Here is a 21815-nt window from a genome sequence, read left to right on the forward strand (position 1 = left end):
CCGTAAAGAGGAATGAAGCCCGGAAGCAGGCGGCAGCGTGGGTGAACCTCACAAACATTATGCTGACCTGGGATGGCATGTACAGTGTGATAACTATATTAATAAATAGGGTGTTGTATATTTGAAAGTTGCTAAGAGTAGGTCTTAAAGGTTCCCACCACGAGAAAAAAAATAACTATGTCTGGTGATGGATATTAACTAGATGTACTGTGGTGATCATTTCTCAATATGTACAAATACCATTATGTTTTACACCTGAAACTAATGTGTCCAATATACCTCAATTTAAAACAAATACGGAGTAACTATGTATGAGGGTATTAGTTCACAATTGCTGGACGGAACATTCATATTTTAAACTTTTCTGTATGAATCCATTATTTCACAATTAAAAAAAAAGGAAGAGTGGCAAATATGTACTGACCACACTAAGGCACTTGATTACCCGCGTTTGACCTTGGGAGGCTGAGGTGACAGCTCCCTGGGCATGCCCTGGGCCACAGAGCGGGTCTCCCAGAAGCCCGACCCCTAGCTGTCATGTTGCTGTGTCCTCCCGGGGGATGGCTGAGACACACCGTCCCGCCCTCTCCCTTGCACCTCTGCTTTGGCAAACGAGCCCATCTGCTTTGCTGAACTCATTTGTTCATTCAGTCAAAATTAATCAGTATTTCCTGAAACCACATTCTGCCCGAATTTCTTCATCAGCCCCCTCACTGGTCTCTCCACCCCCACCCTACTTAGAACCTGAGTCAGCTCGTGTCCCTCCTCTGCTCAGAACCCTCTCCAGGTTCCTGTCTCGCTCAGACTCAAAGCTAAGGCCTCACTATGGCCCACAAGGCCCCACACGGTCTGCCCCTGTGCCCTCTGCCCCCATCCCCTGCCCTCTCCCCTTTGCTGGCTCAGCTTTGGCTACAAGGGCCTCGTCAATATTCTCCCACCACACCAGGCCTGGTCCTGCCTCAGGGTTTTTGCACTGGCTGTTCCCTCTGCTGGAACACTCTTCCCCAAATACCCAGAAGGCCTATCCCCTCATTGTCCTCAGGTCTCCACTCAAAGGTCATCTCCTCAGAGACCTCGCCTTCCCTGACCACTCTATGTAAAAGTACAGCTCCAATTGCTGTACCTCGAGGCCCCGTATCCTGCTTTATCTTTGTGAGGAACACTTACCAACATCGGACATGGTAAATGTTTCGCTGACTGATCTTGTTTATTGTCTGTCTCTGTAGTAGACACTTGAGAAATATTTGCTGAACACCAGGCAACGGTGTACTGCTGTGCAGGCTGTACCCTGCACAAGCCGGTCGGGGTGGGGAGGGCATGCCCATCTTAGCGCTCCGCAGATCTGCGTGCATGCCCACAACTCTCTGGCAGATGGCAGGAAAGGGTCATGAGAAAGAGGCATCTGTTTTTAGTTACACAAAAGCGCCACATGGGCTCGTGGAGGCCACAGTTAAATAAACAGGCAAACTGCTTCTTCAGATGCAGCCAGAAAGTCCGCCACACACACCCAGACCGCCCGGGTTCCAGGCCCACTCCCATCCTTAGAACCTGACTGCCCTTGGGCAAGTTACTTCTCTCTGCACCTCAGTTTCCACTTCTGATAGGAACCAAACCCCTCCCTGGTATTGCTATGAGGATTAAATGAATCAGTACGAGTAAAGCACATGACCTGGGGCTCAGGAGATGTGCTAGAGTAGCTAGCTGGCACTCTGATCAGTCACAGCTATTGTTCCCAAATCCCCAGGCTCAGACTTCCAAAAATAAAGGGGAAGACTGTTCTCAGGCACAATGGTCCTCAGCCGGTAACTGCTGGGCCGAGCTGTGTCCCTCCCCACCCCCAGGGCTTTGGGTTCTGAGCCGGGGGAGTGGCTCAGGAGATCTAGGGATACTTGGAGCAGGGACCCAGCCCGACTCACTGAGAAGAGCAGGCTCTGGGTCCCGCCCAGGGACGAGCCCTCAGCGGGCTCCCCAACGGGGACCGGCCCTCCTGGCCAGGTCCCAAACACCCCTGGACTGAGCCTGACCTGAGGTTTCCTCTGGTCTTAGCTCTCAAAATTCGTCACTCACGTCAACAGTGCAAGAATGAGTGCCCCAAGGGCAAGGGGAGAGTAATGAACGGGGAGGAAATTTGCCAAGACAGTACCCTGAGCTACCCCGGTGACAGAATTCCGACTCACTTCTGGGTCCCGGTGTTTCTGGAACCTGGTATATTCCATCATGCCCCCTTTTCCCCCCTTTTGTTCCTTCTAACAATCTTATTGACTTTTTTCATGTTAAGAGACTGTTTCTCTTTAACTTTTTATTGATGGGGCATGCCCCCCAAATGCACATAGAAGATTGTCACAAACCGGAGCCGCCAGCCACAGGACAGGAGCAAGGAGACGCCAGCCCGCCACAGTGCTCCTTTGAAAGGGGTACTCTCCACGTTATCGAGAGCGCGGGTTCTGAAACTTCCAGCCTGAGGAGGCGTGACCTGAGTCTCACTAAGCAGCACCTTCAGTCCCAGGCAAAAGAGGGGTATCTCGCAGAATGACCGGTCTGCACCCTTCGCAAAGGCCAACGTCTCAAAACACAAAGAAAGGCTAAGGACACACTCCAGTGAGGGAACGAGAGACAAGACAATTATATGCCAAGCATGACCCCAAACCAGGGCCTGTACTGGGCAGAGAGGACCCAGTCTAACCAGGACAATTGGCCAAACCAGAACACAAAGGGCGACCAGATTACAGAGCTGGGTCAACGTTCAACCAGGTGTGTTTGGGAACCATCCTGGCGTTACATAAGAGAGGACCTTTGTTCTCTGGAAGTACATCCCCAAGGGTTCAAAGGCCAGAACAGCACCAGTACGGTTCCTATTCTCACGTGGTTTAGGAAGAATCGTGTGTGAAGGTCAGGTGTGACCGGCCCACTGTCCAGTTGAGGAAACTGAGACTTGCAGACAGAGACCGTTTGCTCCACGGGCCCACAGACAGGAAAAAAAGAATGAAAAAAGGAAATGTGGTAAAATATTAAAAGTTGGTGAACCTTCATAAAGGTTTCTTTCTCTATTAGGTTTGCCCCTTTTGTAGGAATTTGAAATTTTTCCAAAATTTAAAGTTCGACTGGCTCTGGGGCCACACTGCCTGGATTTGCCCAGAGCTCTGTCCCTCCTGGCTGTGCAACCTGGAGTGAGTGACTTCCCCTCTCTGTGGCTCAGTTTCTGTGTCTATAAAACAGACTTGGGGATAAGAACCACACTTCGCAGGCTGGTGTTGTTCGGCCTGCACATGCGCACAGGTGTTTCACAGCCCATGTGGGTTCTGATGGGGCTTAAATATTCTCAACATCACCCCTGCCATGGGTGATGTTAGTCCACGTGCCTAACTCATCAAATACTTACTCATTGTTAGCTGTTACTACTGCCATGAGGAAACCCAAACCATGAAAATGTATGCCTCATTTTGCCAGCTAATGTAGGGGCTGCATGAAGCCAAAGAACATGGCTGCTCACCCTCCCGTATGTCCACCGAACAGGGCGCTGGTTCCCAGCTTATCACAGCCTATGTGATGCTGGGGACCTTGATGTGCGTGGCCCCAGGGACACTCAGACAGGGCCCTATGTCTCAGGAAGCAGGTATCCCTCCAGGGCCTGGACTGAGCCGCTGTACTAGGCAGCAAGAGTCACGTTCTAACCTGTCACTCTGACAGAGAGACAGCAACCCAGAAGTCAGGTATGTTTGAGTTGGTCTGCATAGAGTTACTTTGGCGAGCCAAATTTTAGAAACCCAGAGGAATTCTTTTTTTTAAAGATTCTGGGGTCCCAGGTTTTTCTTGAAAAAACTGGCATGTCCATCCTATAACAAGAATTGAGCAGCAACTGACCCCTTTTGACACAGGATGTGAATTCAGAATATATACAGAAATCCTACAACTCATTAAGAACATAAACAACCCAGTTGAAAAACCAGCATAAGAAGGCCTAGCTAGAAATGGCCCACAAACCAGAGATGTTCAACACTTTCAGTCATCAGGGAAATTACAATTAAGACCTTAATGAGACAGTGCTACATACCCATTAGAATGTGTGAACTTCAAAAAAATGACACTACCAAGTGGTGGTGAGGATGTGGAGCAACTGGAACTTTTATACGTTGCTGGGGGTAATGTAAAACGTTACAGCCACTCTGAAAAATGGTTTGGCAGCTTCTAATAAAGTTAAACACATCCTTATCTGACCCGGCCATTCCACTCCTAGGTATTTACCCAAGAGAAATGATAGCATATGCCTACACAAAGATCAGGACACAGATGTTCACAGCAGCTTTGTTTGTAATGGCCAAACAGTGGAAACAACTCAAATGTCCACCAACAGGTGAATGGATAAACAAATTGTGATATATCTGCATGAGGGAAACCTGCTCAGCAACAAACAGAAATAAACCACGAATATATGCAATGTAGATGACTCTCAGAATCCTTATCCTGAGTGGTAGAAGCCAGACACAAACGTACATGCTGTGTGATTCTCTTTATATGAAACTCTGGAGAAGACAAATCAAACTTATAGTTAAAGAAGGCAGATTTTATTGCCTGAGGCCAGGAGGTAGAGAGGACTGACTGCAAAAGGCATGAGGGACTGTTTTGGGCATGGAAATGTTCTGTGTCTTGATTGTGGTGGTGGTTACATTACGGTACTGTTCGCCCAAATACATCCAATAGTGGTCTTAAAATAGATATATTGCATCATACATAAATTATATCTCAATAAAGTTCATTAAAAAAAAAAAAACTGCACTGGACTCCGAATCTAGCCTGCCTGGTTCAAATGTTTCTACCGCTTACTGGCTGTGACTTGGGGCAAGTGTCTTCACTTCCCTGTCCCAGGGCCTTTGCACTTGCTGTTCTCTGCCAGGAACACTCTCCCTGCAGACAGAAACAGGGCTTGCCCCATCACCTTCCTCACATCTTTGCTCAAACGTCACCCTTCTAGCAAGGGCTGGTTAAAATTAACACCCTACCACCAACCCCCTCCCACCCACTTCCCCTCTCTCCTTTCTCCCCAGCACTCAGCACCTTCTGATGAGTCCCATCACGGGTCTCCCCAGCCAGCAGCCAGCTCTCGGGGCAGAGATCATTGTCCTGTTCCCGGCATATCCCTTCCTGTGACACAAAGCCTGACACACACCAGGTGCTTAGTAAAGAACTGCTGAATAAATGAACAAAGGGATACACGTCACTCCCATTTTGGGATGTGAGTTACAGAGACACTCAGTATGTGTCTGATAAAGGAAGGAAGGAGAAAGGCCAAGGGAAGACAGAAAGAAATGGACTTCAAGACTATCCTGTGAAGGAACTGAGGCTCAGAGAGGTGAAGGCTCTGGCCCCAGGTCACATGACAAGTAAGGAGCAGAGCTGGGGCTCCCACCAGGTGGGACACTGTCAGGGCCTGTACCGTCTGCTGCCGCGGAGGGACGGTAGGAAGCAAGGGCCACCAGGAGACCCAGACTTCACCTCCTCAATCCCCAGGGCCCAGTGGGGCTGGAGGCCTCAGTATGGGAAGACTACTCAGGCAAGACTGAGAACCACGGCATCGAGAAACCAGGGCCAGAGAAAACAGTCAGGGAGGGAGAGTGTCCCGGGGACAAACAAGACAATCAGTAACAGTGGTGCCATCCTTCATCTGAAAACATAATCAGAATTTAAAATGCCCAACACCCCATGAAAAGAGGCTCAACATCTTTAGCCGTCAGGGAAATGCACGTCTAAACCAATGAGACACTACTTCACACCCACTAGGATGGTTATGATAAAAAGGACAGAGAACTGGGGTCCTCCAACACTGCTGACGGGAATGTAAAATGGCGAAGCCGCCAAAGAACAGTCTGGAGGTTCCTCAGTAAGTTAACAGAGTTCCCACATGCCCCAGCAATCCCACTCCAGGCATATACATGAGGAAAATTAAAATACACACCCACACAAGCACTTATCCATGAATGTGCGTGGCAGGATTGTTCATAACAGCCCCAAAGTGGAAATGACACACATGCTCATTAACTGACAAACGGAAAAACAAAAGGTGGGAGAGCCAGACAATGGAATATTATTCAGCTATACAAAGGCATGAATGCACCGACAGGCTGCAACGTGGATGAACCCTGAAAACACTGTGCAAAGTAAAAGACGCTGGACACATAACCACATGGTATAGGATTCCATTTATAAGAAATGTCTATAACAGAGGCAAATCCACAGAAATAAAAAGGTGATCAGTGGCTGCCAAGGGCTTATCATGGAGAAGAAGGACTTGGGGAACTGAGGAGGCTGCTAATGGGAATAGGATTTCTTTCTGGGGTGATGAAAATACACTGGAACCCAATTGTGGTGATGGTTACGCAAGCCGTGAATATACAAAAGCCCAATGAACTGTATGCTTTAAAAGGATTACTTAGATGGTATACAAATTATATCCCAATGAAAAAAATGTGAGTAAAAAAAGCACACCCCTTGATGGTACCAAACGACTTAATTTTCTTATGTTTGATAATGTCATTGTGGTTATGGAAGAAGATGCTTATTTTTGTTCTTGAAATACATACTTCAGTATGCAGAGTTAAAATGATAGGAGATCTGGGATTTGCTATAAAATATTTAAACAACAATAAGAAAGAGACCAAGAAAGCAACTGTGGCCAAACTGCGATATGCGTGGGACCCAGAGGTAAGTAACAGGAGTCCCCAAGGCTGCCACTCTCTCTACTCCTGTGTACACTTGGAAATTTCCATAATGTTTTTTTCAATGCACATACCAGTTAAAATCTGGGATTTTAACTTACAGCTCTACTCACATTTATGCAAATCAACAATTATACAGTTACTTGCAGCCTTGTCTGTAAGAGCCTGGAGCTAACCTAGGTGTCCAGCAAAGGGGTACTGGCTCACTACGTTAAGGTTCTCTAATGCAATACTAGGCAGCTGAGAAAGACACTGAAACTTGCTAAATCAGAACCTCCAGGAGATATTATTAAAAGGAAAAGGAAAAGGGCAGAATGGGGTTAGAATATGCTGTCATTAGTGCCTTAAAAAAGCGTGTGTGTGCGTGCGTGCGTGCGTGCGTGTGTGTGTGTGTGTGTGTGTGTAATGCTTACATATGCATAGAACATCTCTTAGGAAAGAGGACCAAACTATAACTATTTTACTCTGGGGAGAGAGGAAGGCTTTTCACTAGAAATCTTTGGTACCATCTGAGTTTTGCACTTGAGCTTGTGTTCCCTAGTCTGAAAAATAAATGAATACGTAAGTTTTTAAAAGCCTAAAGAAAAGTGGTTTCCTAAGTGTGGCCCTGTCCACACACATTTCCCCAGGGGCAGATCAGAAGGATCAGGTTGTCGCTGCTGCTCTCTCCGCTGGGGCGGGCATCCTGCATGAGATGCAGGCCGAAGCCTCCCTGTGGGGTCAGGAACATTCCACGGGCCTGCCTAGGGCTCCCTGGAAATGACTCCCAGACTCATACTCCTTTAGCTGAGGCTGGGGGAGAGGGAGATACCACACAGACAGAACTGGGGGAGGGAGGGCGGGAGGGAAGGAACGGAGGAGGAGGCCCACGCGCCTGAGGGAACAAAGCAACAACAGGCCTGGGCAGCAGCCACAGCTGAAGAACTAAGCCACCAAGTAGCTTTATTCAGAACTGACAAAAAGTGGGAACAACCCAAATGTCCACCAATGGATGAATGAATAAACAAAATGTGGTATATCCATACAATGGAATGTTATCTGGCCATAAAAAGGAAGTGCTGACGCATGCTGCAACACGGAGGAGCCTTGAAAACAACAGAGAAGGTGAAAGAAGGCAGACACAAAAGGCCACATGGTGTGGGACTCCATTTACATGAAAAGTCCAAGACGGGAAAATCCACAGACATGGGAAGCGGTGGTTAGTGGTTGCCAAGGGCTGGGGGAAAATAGGTACAGCGTTTCCCCTTGGGGTGATGAAAATGTTCTAGAACTAGATTGTGATGACAGTTGCACAACTTAGTGACTGTACGAAAAACCACTGAACAGTGGCACATAAATATCTCAATTTTTGGAAAGACAGAAAAAAAAAAAAGGAATGATGCATGGACACAGGCTACAACAGGGATGAACCTTGGAAACATACTGAGTGAAAGAAGCCAGTCACAAAAGGCCCCACGGTGGGTGACTCCACTTCCGTGAAATGTCCACAACAGGCAAACCCAGGAGAGAGCAAGCAGATCAATGGTTGCCAGGGGCTGGCGGTGGGGTCAGGGAGCGACTGCTCATGGGGATGGGTTTCTATTTTGGGTGATGAAGATGTTTTGGAACTAGACAGTGGTGAATATACTAAAAACCATTGAATTGCACACTTTAGATGGGTGAACTTTATGATGTGTGAATTATAGCTCAGGGAAGCTGTTTAGAATTTTAAGCAAGTTAAAGATGAGGAAAGAAACTGGTCATGTGGTCCACGACCCTGACCCGACCCAACCCCAAATCCCAACCAGCATCTCCCCACTGCAGGGCTGCCGCTCCCAAATACAGAGGACTGACCCAGAGGGACAGAGCCAGCAGCTCTGCCGCCAGGCCCAGCTCTACTTGCCGGTCCCCTCCATGATCTGGTGGGTCCCCCATGTCACCCTGGGCTGCCTCCCTCTGTGCCCACTGCTGACCTGGGGGGCACAGAGCTTTGGCCTCACATGCTGCGCACCATTTGCCCCATGTCCAAAGCCAAAAGTGGCTAAGATACAGAATCACAGAGTAATGTGAAATGTGCAGGGCCTGGAGAATTTCCTAAGCGCGTAAAGTGCTGATTTCAGAAGCATAAATACCTTTGTACTCTAAGATGAAACATACATGTTTTTACTGCATTAAAAAATAAAAAGACAACCATACATGGAAAACCAGACTTGAGGGACTCAAGGGACAGGACCGGATCCTGCCCTCCCGAAACACCGACTACATCACGGTGCCTCATGAGGTGAAGTTATCAAAAGGTGAGATTTAGGATTGGTTTTAAGCAGGGCACAGGGAACAACCTGCATTGTTCCTAAGCTTTTCTTTTATGAAATAATAATCTATAGACACATGTCCTTGTTTTAAGCAACCAAGCTATTCATTCCATAGAATTCCTGGGAATGGCTTTCCCGGCTCCAGTCCTCTCGCTCCCACCCCTCACCTGCTCCTCCAATACCACACTCGTCTGCCTGTGTTCTGAGGTCAGGGAAAACAAAACAAAATATTTTGATTTATTCACTCAGCAAATATTTTGTGCGTACCTACTATGAGCAGGCCCTGGGAGACCCCTCATGGAGCTGAATTCTCCATGGTAGCAGGTGCACACCATGAATTAGTAAACAGATTAATCTACAATGTACTGGTAACTAGTGGTAAGTAGCTAGGAGATCATAATGCAGGATAAGGGAGCGATGGGGAAAGGGAGGTTTCAATTTCAAATTAGGATGGTGCTTAGAGGCAACACTGAAGCAGAGACTGAAGAGAGAGGAGAGAGCCATGTAAATATGTGGGGGAAAAGCCTCCCAAGCAGGCTGCACAGTGAGTGCAAAGGCCCTGGGGCCAGGATGTGCCTGGCCGGTTTCAAGAACAACTAGATCCTTGTTGTGGGGTGAGTGGAAGGCACTGGAAATGATGTCAGGAAGGTAGAGGGGTTGGGGGACTGAGAGGCACGGGAGGCATGTGGATTATGGTCTAAGTGCTCTAACCTTCAGTATTGCCTCATCACCTCCAGCATGCTTCCAAAGTGGGGTTAGGATGCATGGGAAACTGGGGTGGTACTGTCAGGAGTCCAGAAGTCACCCATACAGTGAAAATTGCCTCCATTTCCATTTTCATTTTCAGTGTTTTTCAGATTGTAGGTTGCAATATTTGAGCACTAATGAATTCAGTGTACTAGGGTTTCAGCCCTATGTACTCAACAAATGACAGAAAAAGAAAAGCATAACAAAAACATATCACTGAATGACTCAAAGGCAATCATGCTTAGTGTTCCACAGACCTTTTGTTTCAGGTTATACGTGTGTATGTCTGTCCATCTGGATCAGGGTATAAAATGTATTTCCTATTGGTCCTTTTTGACTGCAAGTCAGAAAGTCAGGAAAATAACTAATCCAGACACCCCTGCGCCTAGACCTGAGTCCTTCCCACCTACTCCACTGGCTATGCGGTCTCTACAAATACATGCCCACAGTGGCAAAGACTGTTGTGAGTTTCCCCCAGATCATTTCCTTTTCCTCCCAGGCACACTGCTGGACTGCATTTCCCAGCGTCCCTGGTGGCTGCAGCCACGTGACCGGCCAATAGCACGTAGGACAGTGACGCATGTGTTTTCCAGGCCTGGCTCCTAAGGCATTCCTTCACTCCTCTCATCCATGGTGGACTCCACAGACTGAAGAGGAGAGCAGGGCCAAAAGAGGGAGGGTCTGGTTCCTCAGTGAGGTCACAGGAGACTGCCTAACCAGAAACACCCCCACGCGTCTGAATTGTACAAGAAAAAAAAATGCTTATCATGTTAAGTCACTGAGAATAAAGAGCTTATTTGTTACAGTGGCTAGTGTGACCCATGCTAACTCACCCGCCCACCAGCCTGCTGAATGAAGACCCCCTTTGGAGAAGTTCCAGAAGAGAACAGGGGAAACTGAGTCTCTGTATGCCTCAGAGCACAACAGGTGCACCCAACTTGGGAAAGCCTAGAAATATCAGGCCATGTCTAAGGCCTAAGATTTAGGGTCCACAAAACATTTTAAGTCATGTCACGTTCCTATCCTGAAAAGAAACCTGATCCATGTTCAAGGCTCAACCTGCAGCCCAGTACCACAAACGGAAAGAGCCCCCATTTGTAAATCACCATTACCGTAAACAAGGTACTGGGCTTTCGCAACAACCCCGCTGGCACCTTTCTCCCTACCTCACAATGAGGAAAGCTGAAGCCCACAGCAGCTCACCTGACAGCAGGAACTGCCATTCGCCACAGGCCAGCCTCCCTCCAGTTAGGCACTTAATTTACGTGGGCCCCAGAGGTGAGCACCTAGAACCTCAGTGAAGGCAAGGAGGTTGCCTACCTCTTCTACCACAGTGCCTGGCACACAGCAGGTGTGCAGGACACAGTTGTTGAATTAGTAAACAAACAGCTGTTATTTTCCCTTTTTACAGATGAGGCAATGAGACTCAGAGAGGGCGAGCCACTGACTTAAGGGCACCCAGCAAATGAATGAGGGAATCTGGTTTCAGGTCAAGAGTGAACCCACGAGCACTCACTCTGCCTGCTCGAACAGCCGGCTTGCCTGGTGCCCCTCACACCCACCCAGGGCTCAGTCAGAGCCCACTAAAAGCCGCAGGCCTTTACTCTGCTGTTCACTTCCCTCCCTCCACTCCCAGGACACTTTCTTTTGGCTCATTCACGTCCTCCTGGGCTCTTCATTTACTAAGTAGTAATCCATTCAGCAATTAAGGGCCAAGACACCTGCTGCATGGAGGCTCTGCTCTAGAAGCTGGGGCATGCCCGTGAACCAAAGAGGTCCCTCAAAGCTTAGTGTTTGAGGAGGCTAAGGATGCAGACAGAAAAGAACGGGAATATAACAAATTATACTATGTATTTACGTATATTTAATTTACATGCATTTACTGAATAAAAACTGCATTATAGATCATATGTATAAATATTAAAAGAGAAATGCTGTTACATACAGAATTATTTATAAATAGTAAACATATTTACAAATATAAAGTATTGATATATATGAAATCAATACAAATGTAAAATTGATGGTATGTCAGAAGTTGCTAAGTGCTATGGAGGAAAAGCAGTGAAAAAAGGCAAGGGTTTGAGATTTTTAATAGGGTGAAAAAGGCAGGCTTCGTTGAGGAGGGTGGGGAGGGAGTCATACAGCTGGGGAACAGCAAATGCAAATGCCCTGAGGTGGGCTTGTGTCTGACTTAAGGAAGGCGGCCAGTGCACCTGAAACAGAGTGAGTGAAGGCGGGAGACGAGATTAGATAGAAAGTCAGGGGCCAGAAGCCAGGGCATTAACAGTAGTAACAGCTAAAAGGGAGACATAACCCAAGTATCCATCAACGGATGAATGGATAAACAAATCGTGGTATATCCATACAACAAAGTATCATTGGGCCCTGGAAAGGAACGAAGTGCTGATATGTGCCACGACACAGAAGGCACGATGCTGAGTCAAATAATCCAGACACAAAAGGACAAAGATTGTACGATTCCACTTACATGAGGTGCCCACATTAGGAAAATTCATTAAGACAGAAAGTAGATCAGAGGCTATCAGGAGCTGGGAGGAGGGGAGAACTGGGGGCTAGTGTTGAATGCAACAGTCTCTGTTTGGAGTGATGAAAAAATTCTGGAAATGGATAAGGGTGATAGTTGTATCCAACACTGTGAATGCCCTTAGTGCTGCTGAATTGCACTTAAAAATGGTGAAAATGGTAAATTCTATGTTTTGCATATTTCACCACAATTAAAAATTGTGCTAATACTTTTGTGGTGCTTGATATACCAGGTGCTGTTCTAAAGGCTTTAACATGTTACCTCCCGTGCTCCCGTTGGCCCTGCAGGGGATGTACCTTCTAAACCAGTGTGTCTAACAGAACTACGATGTGAGCCACGCATGTCATTTCAAATCCAGTTTAAAAACTAGGGGAACTTACATATGTTATTTAAATAATATATTTCATGTAACCCGATATATGCAAACAGATCATTTCAATGGGCAATCAATACAAAAACGATTAATGAGGTGATTTACTTTTGCCCCCTTTGCTCTAAGTCTTGAAACCCAGTGTGTATTTTACACTCGGAGCTCACACAGTGCTCAGGGGCCACGTGTGGCTGGTGGCTACTGCACAGGACAGCGGGGTTCTGGGCCACCGCAAGGACCTGGCCTATCCACGGGAGGACTCGCAGCAGAGGAGGGCCGTGGGCTGACTCGGGGTATGACAGGGTCCCTCTGGCCGCGTGAGGGGAGCAGACTGGGGGGCTTCGGGTGGAGCCCAGGAGGAAGAGACCGCGACAGATGGGCTGGAGGAGGCAGAGGGGGCAGGGGGACAGGCCGGCCTCAGGAGACACTGTGCAGGCAGAGGCGGCAGGCAGCACCTTGGGACCGGTGGGAGGCAGGGGGCTGGAGGAAAAGGGGCATCAGCACAACCACAGGAATGTGATGAACACTCCTGAACTCACACTTAAAAAGGGTTCACACGGTAAATTTTATGTTACTTGTTGCTTATCAGAACAAAAGAAATTTTAATCTTAAAGAAAGAGAGAGTGTGTGTAGAGGAGGATGTCGAAGCTGCCAGCCCAGGCCCCTGGGGGGACGGGCTGCCACTGAGGGGGGTGGGGACACCCGGGGAGGAGCAGGCTGTTTTGGTTCGTTTGGGAGCCAGGGGAGCTCAGGGCCGGGAACGTCAGGTTGAGGGGCCTTATTAGACAACCCAGGGGAGAGTTCAGCAAGGCGGCATGGGCTGGACACAGAGGAAAGGGACCAAGAGGAAAGGGCCCCGGCCCGCACATCCAGAATTCCTCCACCTGACCGTGTACAGGGCCTGACCTCTCTCCTTGGTGCCCCACGAGGAGGGTCTGTGCCAAGGGCTGGCCCCGGTCTAACCCATTACCAAGGCACCCCGTCCTCCCTTACCACCAGTCACAGCCCAACCCAGACTCCAGGCGCCCCGCTTTCGGACAACAGGTTTCCAGAAGCTCTGCTGCTCACTCCTCGGCCCGCCCTGCTTCCTCGCCTTCAGAGCCCATCAAAGCTCGTCACCACTGCTCATTCTGAATCTTCTAGCAAGGAGTAGAGAATCTGGGTGGTAAATTCAACTGAACGGGGCGCTGGAAGACGCCAAACAGTGTGCGTGTACAGCGTGCAGTCTGGGATGTGTGAAAGGGGGAGACAGGATTGTACCTGAATAGGTTCCCGATCCTGGCTTCAAAGCCCTTGAGGGGAGGTGTTCCAAAATAGATGTTCTCCAGTTTTACAAGGTGGACAGGGGGTGCACGTGTCTATCACAGAACACCCCTGGCAGGCTCTGAGGCAAGAAACCTGTAATCAAACACTTAATACTTCTGCAGCTGAACATATGAATATTCATGTGGAGGCGAGAAAGACAAACTATAAATAACCTCGCTTCAGGTCGGGTCTTGTTGCCCATGAGTCACTGCGGGTGAGTGGCCAGGACCACTGCTGACGGTGGTGATGGTGTCTAGAGAGCATCTTGCTCACCAGCTGTTCTAAGAGTCTTTGTGTGCTAAACCTCAAGGCTCCCCAAGGACCCCCCAGGAGGAAGCTCACGAGCTCTGGGTTGTTTGGACAAACCTGGCTTTCAAAATCCCACCCTGCAGTTTTCTGACTCTGAGAAACTGACCTCATTTCTCTGGGTTTTCAGTCCTAGGGGATAAGGAAGGATCTGGCTGTTGCCCATAAGCCTTAAGTTAATAATAATGACAATGCAATAATAATAATAACAGCTAACCTTTATGAAGCCTTACTACGGCCGAGGGAGGTCCTGAGCTCTGCGGTTTCACATCACTGCCAACCCCTGTCACGCTCTGAGGCCGCTTCTACTGTTATTCATCCTACTTTAACAGAGGCCTGCAGCACCTTGCCACAGGAAGGGGTGAGCTGGGGCTCCAAGCCCAAGTGTGTCTGACATGGGCCCTAAACACTGCCCAAAACTTGGGTCAAGCCTGCCCCTCAGTCAGGTGGACCTGTACCAATGCTGATCCCCTCCTACCTCAGTGATGATTTAGTCAAACAACAACCCCTGTGCTCTCTGCCTTCTCGTGGAATCCTCCCAAACAAAGCCCCAAGAGGGAGGTACAATTATTTAACTCAGCTCTACCCTGACAGGACCCGCCCTGATGGGGATGGTTCCCGTGCGGTCCCCAGACCAGTGCAGTCCGCCTCCTGACCCAGCCGGCCCTCTGCCATTCGGCAAGTGGCAACCCTCCTTCCACCTGAATATCCTCTTGCCTCCTTTTCTGGTTCCTATGGAAGCTCTGCCTTCCTCTGAGCTCAGAGGCAGCTCCAGACGCTGCCCTGGACCTCAAGGATTGAGAGTTGTTTAAGCAGCAGGTCCTGAGCCAATTCTCATCTGTGTCCCTAGGGCCTGACACCAAGCAGCCACTCAGTAAATCCTGGATGCTGTTTTCAAGGGGTGAGAATACTAAAGCCTTTCTGGAATGCAATCTGGCAGGGCCTACCCACCTCTGAACACATGCTTCCCTTTGCTTAGCAATTCCTCTCCTAGGAATCTGGCTGGATGAAACACTCTTGCACAAGTCACTGAAGGTGCAGACACAAAAAATGTCAGGTGGGGTTACTCCCCAGCTCAAAAGCCTCCCGTGGCTCCCATCTCACTGAGAATCAAAGCCCAAGTCCAAGTCCAAGAAGAATGGAAACTGCACAGCAGCAAAGGGACTGCGTGAGTCAGCTACGAGCAGTAAGATGGAATGCAAAAATACTCATTTAACTGAAAGGAGATGGAAAACAAGAAAAAGAAAGGAACAAAGAACATAGGAGATAAACAGAAACAAATGGCAGGATGGAGATTTAAATGCTGCCACATCCCTAACAATAGTAAAGGGGGAAATAGTCAAAACCTGTGCTGTCCACACTGGGCAGCTTCACGTGACTGCCAAGCACAGGAAACACAGCTGGTCCAAATACAGATGCACTGTGAGTGTAAAATACACTCCAGATGTCCAAAACTCAGTGTGGAGAGAAAAAAAAAAAAGATTGTAACACAAGCGCTGGTGAGGATGTGGAAAAACTGGGGAGTCTTGTGCACTGCTGGTGGGATGTGAAATGGGGCCGCCGCTGAGGAAAATAACAGTTCTTCAAAAAGTTAAACACAGAGTTGCTATGTGACCCAGCATTTCCACTCCTATGTCTATGTCCAAAAGAATTAAAAGCAGGGACTCAAACAGATACTTGTACACCAACGTCCACGGCAGCATTATTCACAATAGCCAAAAGGTAGAAACAACTCAACCGTCAACCAACTGATGAAGGATAAACAAAATGTGCTATTTACAGACAATGAAATGATTCAGCCTTAAAAAGGAATGAAGCAGTGTTATATTCTACAAAGTGGATGAGCCTGGGAGACACTATGCTAAGTGAAATAAGCCCCACACAGAAGGCTGAATACCGTATAATTCCACTTCTGTGAGGTACCCGGAGCGGGCAATTCAGAGACAGTAAAATAGAGGTTACTAGCAGGTAGGGGAAGAGGGCATGTTTAACGGGGACAGGCTTTCTGTTTGGAATGCTGAACTAGTTCTGGAATTGGATAGCGGTGACCGTTACGCAACATTGCAAATATATTTGCCACTGAGTCATAAACTTAAAAATAATTAAAATAACAAATTTTTGTTACGCATATTTTATCACAATAAAAAGACTGAAATAATCTCATTAATGATTTCTATATTGATCACATGCTGATGTGAGAGTGTTTCGGATATACTAGGTTATGTAAAATATTTTCGCATGGATTTCCCGTGTCTAGTGTGGCTATTAGAAAATTTAAAACATTTGTTTCTATTGGCCAGCACTGGTCTCAACGGAGACTGTCGGACCACATGCCATCTGCAAGAGACACACTTTAAATATAAAGGCACATACAGGCTCATAGCAAAAATTGGAACTAATATGGAAAAAGCTATCCAAAGGATGAAGGTTAAATAATAATGTTTTCGAGTACTTTTCAGCTGCTAAAAGAATGGGGTTCTAGATTGTTGACATGGAAACAATTCTAAGACACTTGCTCACTGTTAAAAGTAAGGTGTAGAGAGCTCGTGTGTGTGTGTGTGTGATCGAAGGGGAAAAATGTACGCATAGGAAAGGAAGCTGGAAAAATCAACCCCAAACTCCTCATGGGGGGACGAGGTAGGGACAGTGAACAGACCTCTGTAGTGTTACTTGACTTTTTTAATTGTATAATAATGAATACAGACCTGCCCTCAAATTGGGAACCCCAAAAGCCACGACTTGAGGAATCTTCTTTCAGCCTCGGCGTCCGATGCCCTCCATTCCACTTGCAGAGCCCTTAAAGCAACTCAGAAACCACTGAACACCCCCTCTGCACCTTGCTACTCAGACGTGTGGGCCCCCTGCTGGGGGCAGCGGGCAGCCTCACCTGGGAGCTTCTCAGAAATGCAGAGTCTTGGGCCTACCCCAGCCCTACAGAATGAGAACCCACATTTTCACAGGATTTCCAAGGAATTCACGTGCACATTCATTCAAGTTTAGGAAACTGCTGATCCACAGCATGGTCCAATCTCTCCGCACCAGTAGGTACACATTACAGGCTGGTTAGTGATGATAACTGCGACAACCACGGTGGCAACAGCAACCAGCACTTACAACATGCCTATCATGTGCCAGTCACCATCTCAATTAAACTCCACAACAGTCCCACCAGGTAGATGATATTTAGGTCTGTGACCCCAAGGCTATATACAGTTCCATCCTCCCTAAATCTCTAAAAACCATTCTTTTTTTTTTCTGACAGATTTGGGGGTCAAAGCTGGCCTACGATGACTTATATTCTTAGCATCACAGCCACAGATGTAAAGCAGCAGTAATATTACTCGGCCTGTCTGGGGATCGGGGCTGCCCACCCTGCTTGGGGGTTTCACAGTTCATCCAGTGTGAGCTCTGGTCTGAAATATTCTGAATTTCCAAACACCTACAATGGCAGTTGTTGCCATAAATGCAGTGCTTCTGTTGACAGGTGAGGTCATCTACTGAACCTCCAGGAGGAGGGCACTAGGCCCCTCCCCGCTGAGGGGAAACTGAGGCTGAGATAGGAGGGGGCGTTTTTTTATTCCAAGCCTCACAGCTGGCTTCAAGCCAGATGGGCCCTTGGAGTCCTGCCCCCATCCTTGCAGGTCTTGCTGACTCACATCAGCTCGTCACCCACCTGTCACCCACCCATCACCCACCCAGTTTGCTCACAAGCTCACCAACACATCCGCTGTCTGGAGGAAGCTGGGGCAGCAGAGTTATGTTAATGAAGACACAAAGGAGGGTAAGAAAGGAAAGAGGGAGGAGTGTCACCCTGCTGAGCCTGGCCTCCAATCTCTCAGCTGAGACTCAAGTTGGACCCCAGGGCAAAGAGGGGGAGGTGGCTTTTGGACTGTGGGCCTTCTCACCTTGGCCCCCCTGCAAGGAAGCAGCAGTGAGGCCTGATGGCTAAAAGCCTGGGCTCGGGGGCCAGACTGCCTGGAGGGATTCCCTGCTCAGCCATTCAGCAGCCGTGTGATTCTTGTGATTCTTGGAAAGTCACTTAACTGCTCTGTGCCTCGGTTTCCTCATGTGTGAAATGGGGGTGCTCTCACTTACCTCAGAAGGTCCTTCTGTGAGTCAATGAATCAGTACTTGCAAAGGGCCTAGGCCAGTGCCCGGGGCAGGGTTGACTGTCATTAGTGCGGCTGGGGCCACAGTCTGTGTAAAGCTCTTAATGGGTCCACAGTCCTTCTGAAACCCTCTGCCAAATCTGGGGGTGGAGAGCCCCCTCCTATCTCAGCCTCAGTTTCCCCTCAGCGGGGAGGGGCCTAGTGCCCTCCTCCTGGAGGTTCAGTAGATGACCTCACCTGTCAACAGAAGCACTGCATTTATGGCAACAACTGCCATTGTAGGTGTTTGGAAATTCAGAATATTTCAGACCAGAGCTCACACTGGATGAACTGTGAAACCCCCAAGCAGGGTGGGCACTGTGTTTCTCGGGGGAAAGGTCTGTGGTTCCGAGCAGGTTCCCAAACGCATTCAAAGCTCCTTCCTCCAAACTTAAGAACCACTTCACGCTCTTAAGACCTTGGGCCCAAAGAGGTAAACAGCACCTCTCCCAGGTGGGATGAGATGGGGAGACGCGCCCCCCACCAGCTGGTAGTACCACGGGGCGCCCCACCCCCAGGCCGCCCTCCCGAGCTCCTTCCCAACGGCACAAAATCTTTCCTCTGCCTTCACACCTTCTCCTCCTGGCCTCCTGACCTGCGAGGGAACTTTACTCCTGAGCCCAACCCCGTACTACCCACTCCTGCCTCTTCTAGAATCTTCCTTCGTTCCTTGCTCTCCAAAACCTCTAAGCCTGCTCAGATCCTTCAAAAAAGGTCCTATGTGTTCTTCTCTTCACGATCTGGGTAAAGTCTCCCTGGCCCCACATTTGTGCAAAAAAATACCTACTATGGGGTTATTCCGAGTCAGGGCCTGGGGAAGAATCCTAACACGGAAATACAGTGAGGCGACGGGAGTCGGTCAGGGCTGTCAAGGCTTCCCGAGGAGCGGGTGTTTGCGCCGAGGCCCTAAGCCAAGCAGCGGGAGGCAGGAAGGAGTGGGGGCAGATCACTGCAGGCAGAGGACAAGCACGGGCGCGGGCGGGGGAGGCAGGAACAGGCCTGGGGCTGAGAAGGCGGGGTGAGAGGGCAGGAGAGGACGGCGGGGAGAGGAGCGCAGGCACCTGAAGTGGGGCTTTGCAGGGGGCGAGGTCAGACTTTCACCTGAGGGCACTAGGGAGGCATGAAGTGTAGCAAGATTTTTTTAAATCTCTAGCTGCCAAGCTCTCTGACTTCCTTCCTGCCATCTGCAAAGCCATCCTTCTCCTTCTCAAGTTCCTCACACATTTCAGTCTGGCCATCAAACTCAGCAGATCTTTGCTTCCAGAACAGCTGCATCCAAGCCAGGAAGACCTCCCTCAGGTCCATCTCAGCTAATCCTCCTAATCCTCCTCCCCTCTTCCTACTTCAGCCAAAGATTCTGCCACTACACGTGGGCAGCCACCCAGGCTGATTCTCTGCCCTCCCCGGTCCCCTCTCTCGGGAAACGGCCCCATCCTGGGCTTCAGCTCCCACTCAGCGTCATCATCTCTCACTCATGACCTATTCAGTTCACTCATTTTCCACTTCTCTCCCCCTGCATCCCTCCACCAGCCATGAGGGGGTCAGAGCTTTGCTCTCGGGGGTTTACATTCCCCAAGCCAGAGACACCTCCACTTGGTCTCAAGGACACCTGCCTCCACCCAGCTGTTCAGGCCAATGACCTTGGATCACCCTGGGCTCCTCTTTCTCTTACCTCCCACCAACAAAACCAAGGCACCCCACATCCAACGTCCTAGGCCCTCCTTCCCCATGAACCTTTAACTGGCCTTTGAGCAAAACATCCCAGCCTCTAGCAGCCACTGGGCCATCCCTCTGCTGGGAACAGCCTTGAGCCCAAAGCCTGTCCCCAGAAGCCCCCTCCTGCAGGAAGCCACCCTGATGCCCCACCACACCCCAAAAGCAACGCTTCCTCCTGACCTCCACCAGCCCAGCTGGCACGCCCGAGATACTGTCTCATGGCAGGGACGATGGGGGCGTTTCTGGCGTCCCTCCCTCCACTGCCCGTGAGGGCAGAGCTGAGGCCAGGCACAAACCCTTGCTCTGCCAGCAGCTAGCTGTGAGACCGTGGACAAGTCACTTTACCTCCTGCTGCTTCTCACAGGGAGGTGGTGGCGACCCGGGCACTGACCCTGGGGAGAACTTTAAGCAAACCGTGATGACAGCACCCCAGGGAGCACTACAGCTGGGGAAGCGACAAGAGGGACAAATGGCAGTGAGGGTGGGGGGCAGAAACAGGACAAATAAAGCAAGATCCTCTATATGAAGAAAAACACCACACAGAACAACCAACCTGCCAGGACAGTAGGACAAAAGGATACACACTGGATACAGGAGGCGGCCCAGGGGATCGTGGATGGGAATAAAAGGGAGTTTTATACACACGTGTTTAAATACATGTTTGTCTCTGTATATATTTATATATAATACATGCATTTATTACATTTCTATTATATTACATTTATTACATATCTATTAAATGCATATCTAATATATGCATTTATTACATATCTATTAAAATCATCATATAATGCATAACAATGTACATGTCTGTATTTGTTTTATTTTTTTTGTTAATAAAAAATATGACTTATGTTAGAAGCTGGTTAAATAAAACTCCCAAGTCTGCTACTGAGCCTGGCTAGGGGCTCAGCAGGCCCAGAGGCTGGCTTGGTGTCCCACTGTGGCAAACGGAGAGCTCCCAGCTGCTGACAGGCCTAAATGGCAAAACAGGACTGGGGAAGGGGTGGCCCTGAGGGAAGGGGACAGGCTGGGGACCTCTGCTCATCCAGCTAGAGAGACAGAAGTCTGACAAGAAGAAACAGCCCCTCACGCGACAGCTTTGAGACGAGGCGGCAAACAGGCCGCCGGAAGGGCCCCTGAAACCACGGGCAAGGACCGGATGGGGGCTTTCCCATGTTTTTATCAACTCTGAGACATGCATTTTCCCCCACTTTTCCATTTCTGAAAAGGGGGGTGCATTACAACCAACAGCTGTGTAGAGCTGACAGAATACGGTTTGGCTTCACTGCTGGCTGAGTGGTGAGGGCAGCACCTGAGCCCCACTGAGCCTCAGTTTCCCTGGTGAGCAGCTGGCATGCCAGTCCTGCCCCACAGGCTGACCCAGTCCCTCTGCCAAGCGCATAGTGGGTGCAGGGGAGGCAAAGAGGGCAGGATGGGTAACATCCACGGGGTGGGGTGTCAAGTGCAGCCCAATGAGGGGCCTGCAGGCAGGGCTGCACCTTTGGGGGGTGGGCTTCCTGAGCAAAGGAACAGCTCAGAGGCGCAGTTTGATAAAAATGCTGAGGGGATGGGCCCAGGGGAAGGAGGAAGGCAGCTGAGCCTGGCTGGGACCCTCACCGGCCCCACCAACCAGGACTCCCAGGATAAGTCTGGGAGGGACCTGGGGACTGG

The 21815-nt window shown here is 49.2% G+C and overlaps 1 protein-coding gene across 3 annotated transcripts in view; it reads right to left on the bottom strand.

Annotated features, from left to right (window-relative positions):
* Positions 1–21815, bottom strand: part of BICRA (BRD4 interacting chromatin remodeling complex associated protein) — a 71295-nt gene that overhangs the window by 41044 nt on the left and 8436 nt on the right. The window lies entirely within an intron of this gene.

The sequence above is a fragment of the Manis javanica genome, chromosome 17 (genome assembly GCF_040802235.1).
Source record: "Manis javanica isolate MJ-LG chromosome 17, MJ_LKY, whole genome shotgun sequence".
Classification (NCBI taxonomy): domain Eukaryota; kingdom Metazoa; phylum Chordata; class Mammalia; order Pholidota; family Manidae; genus Manis; species Manis javanica.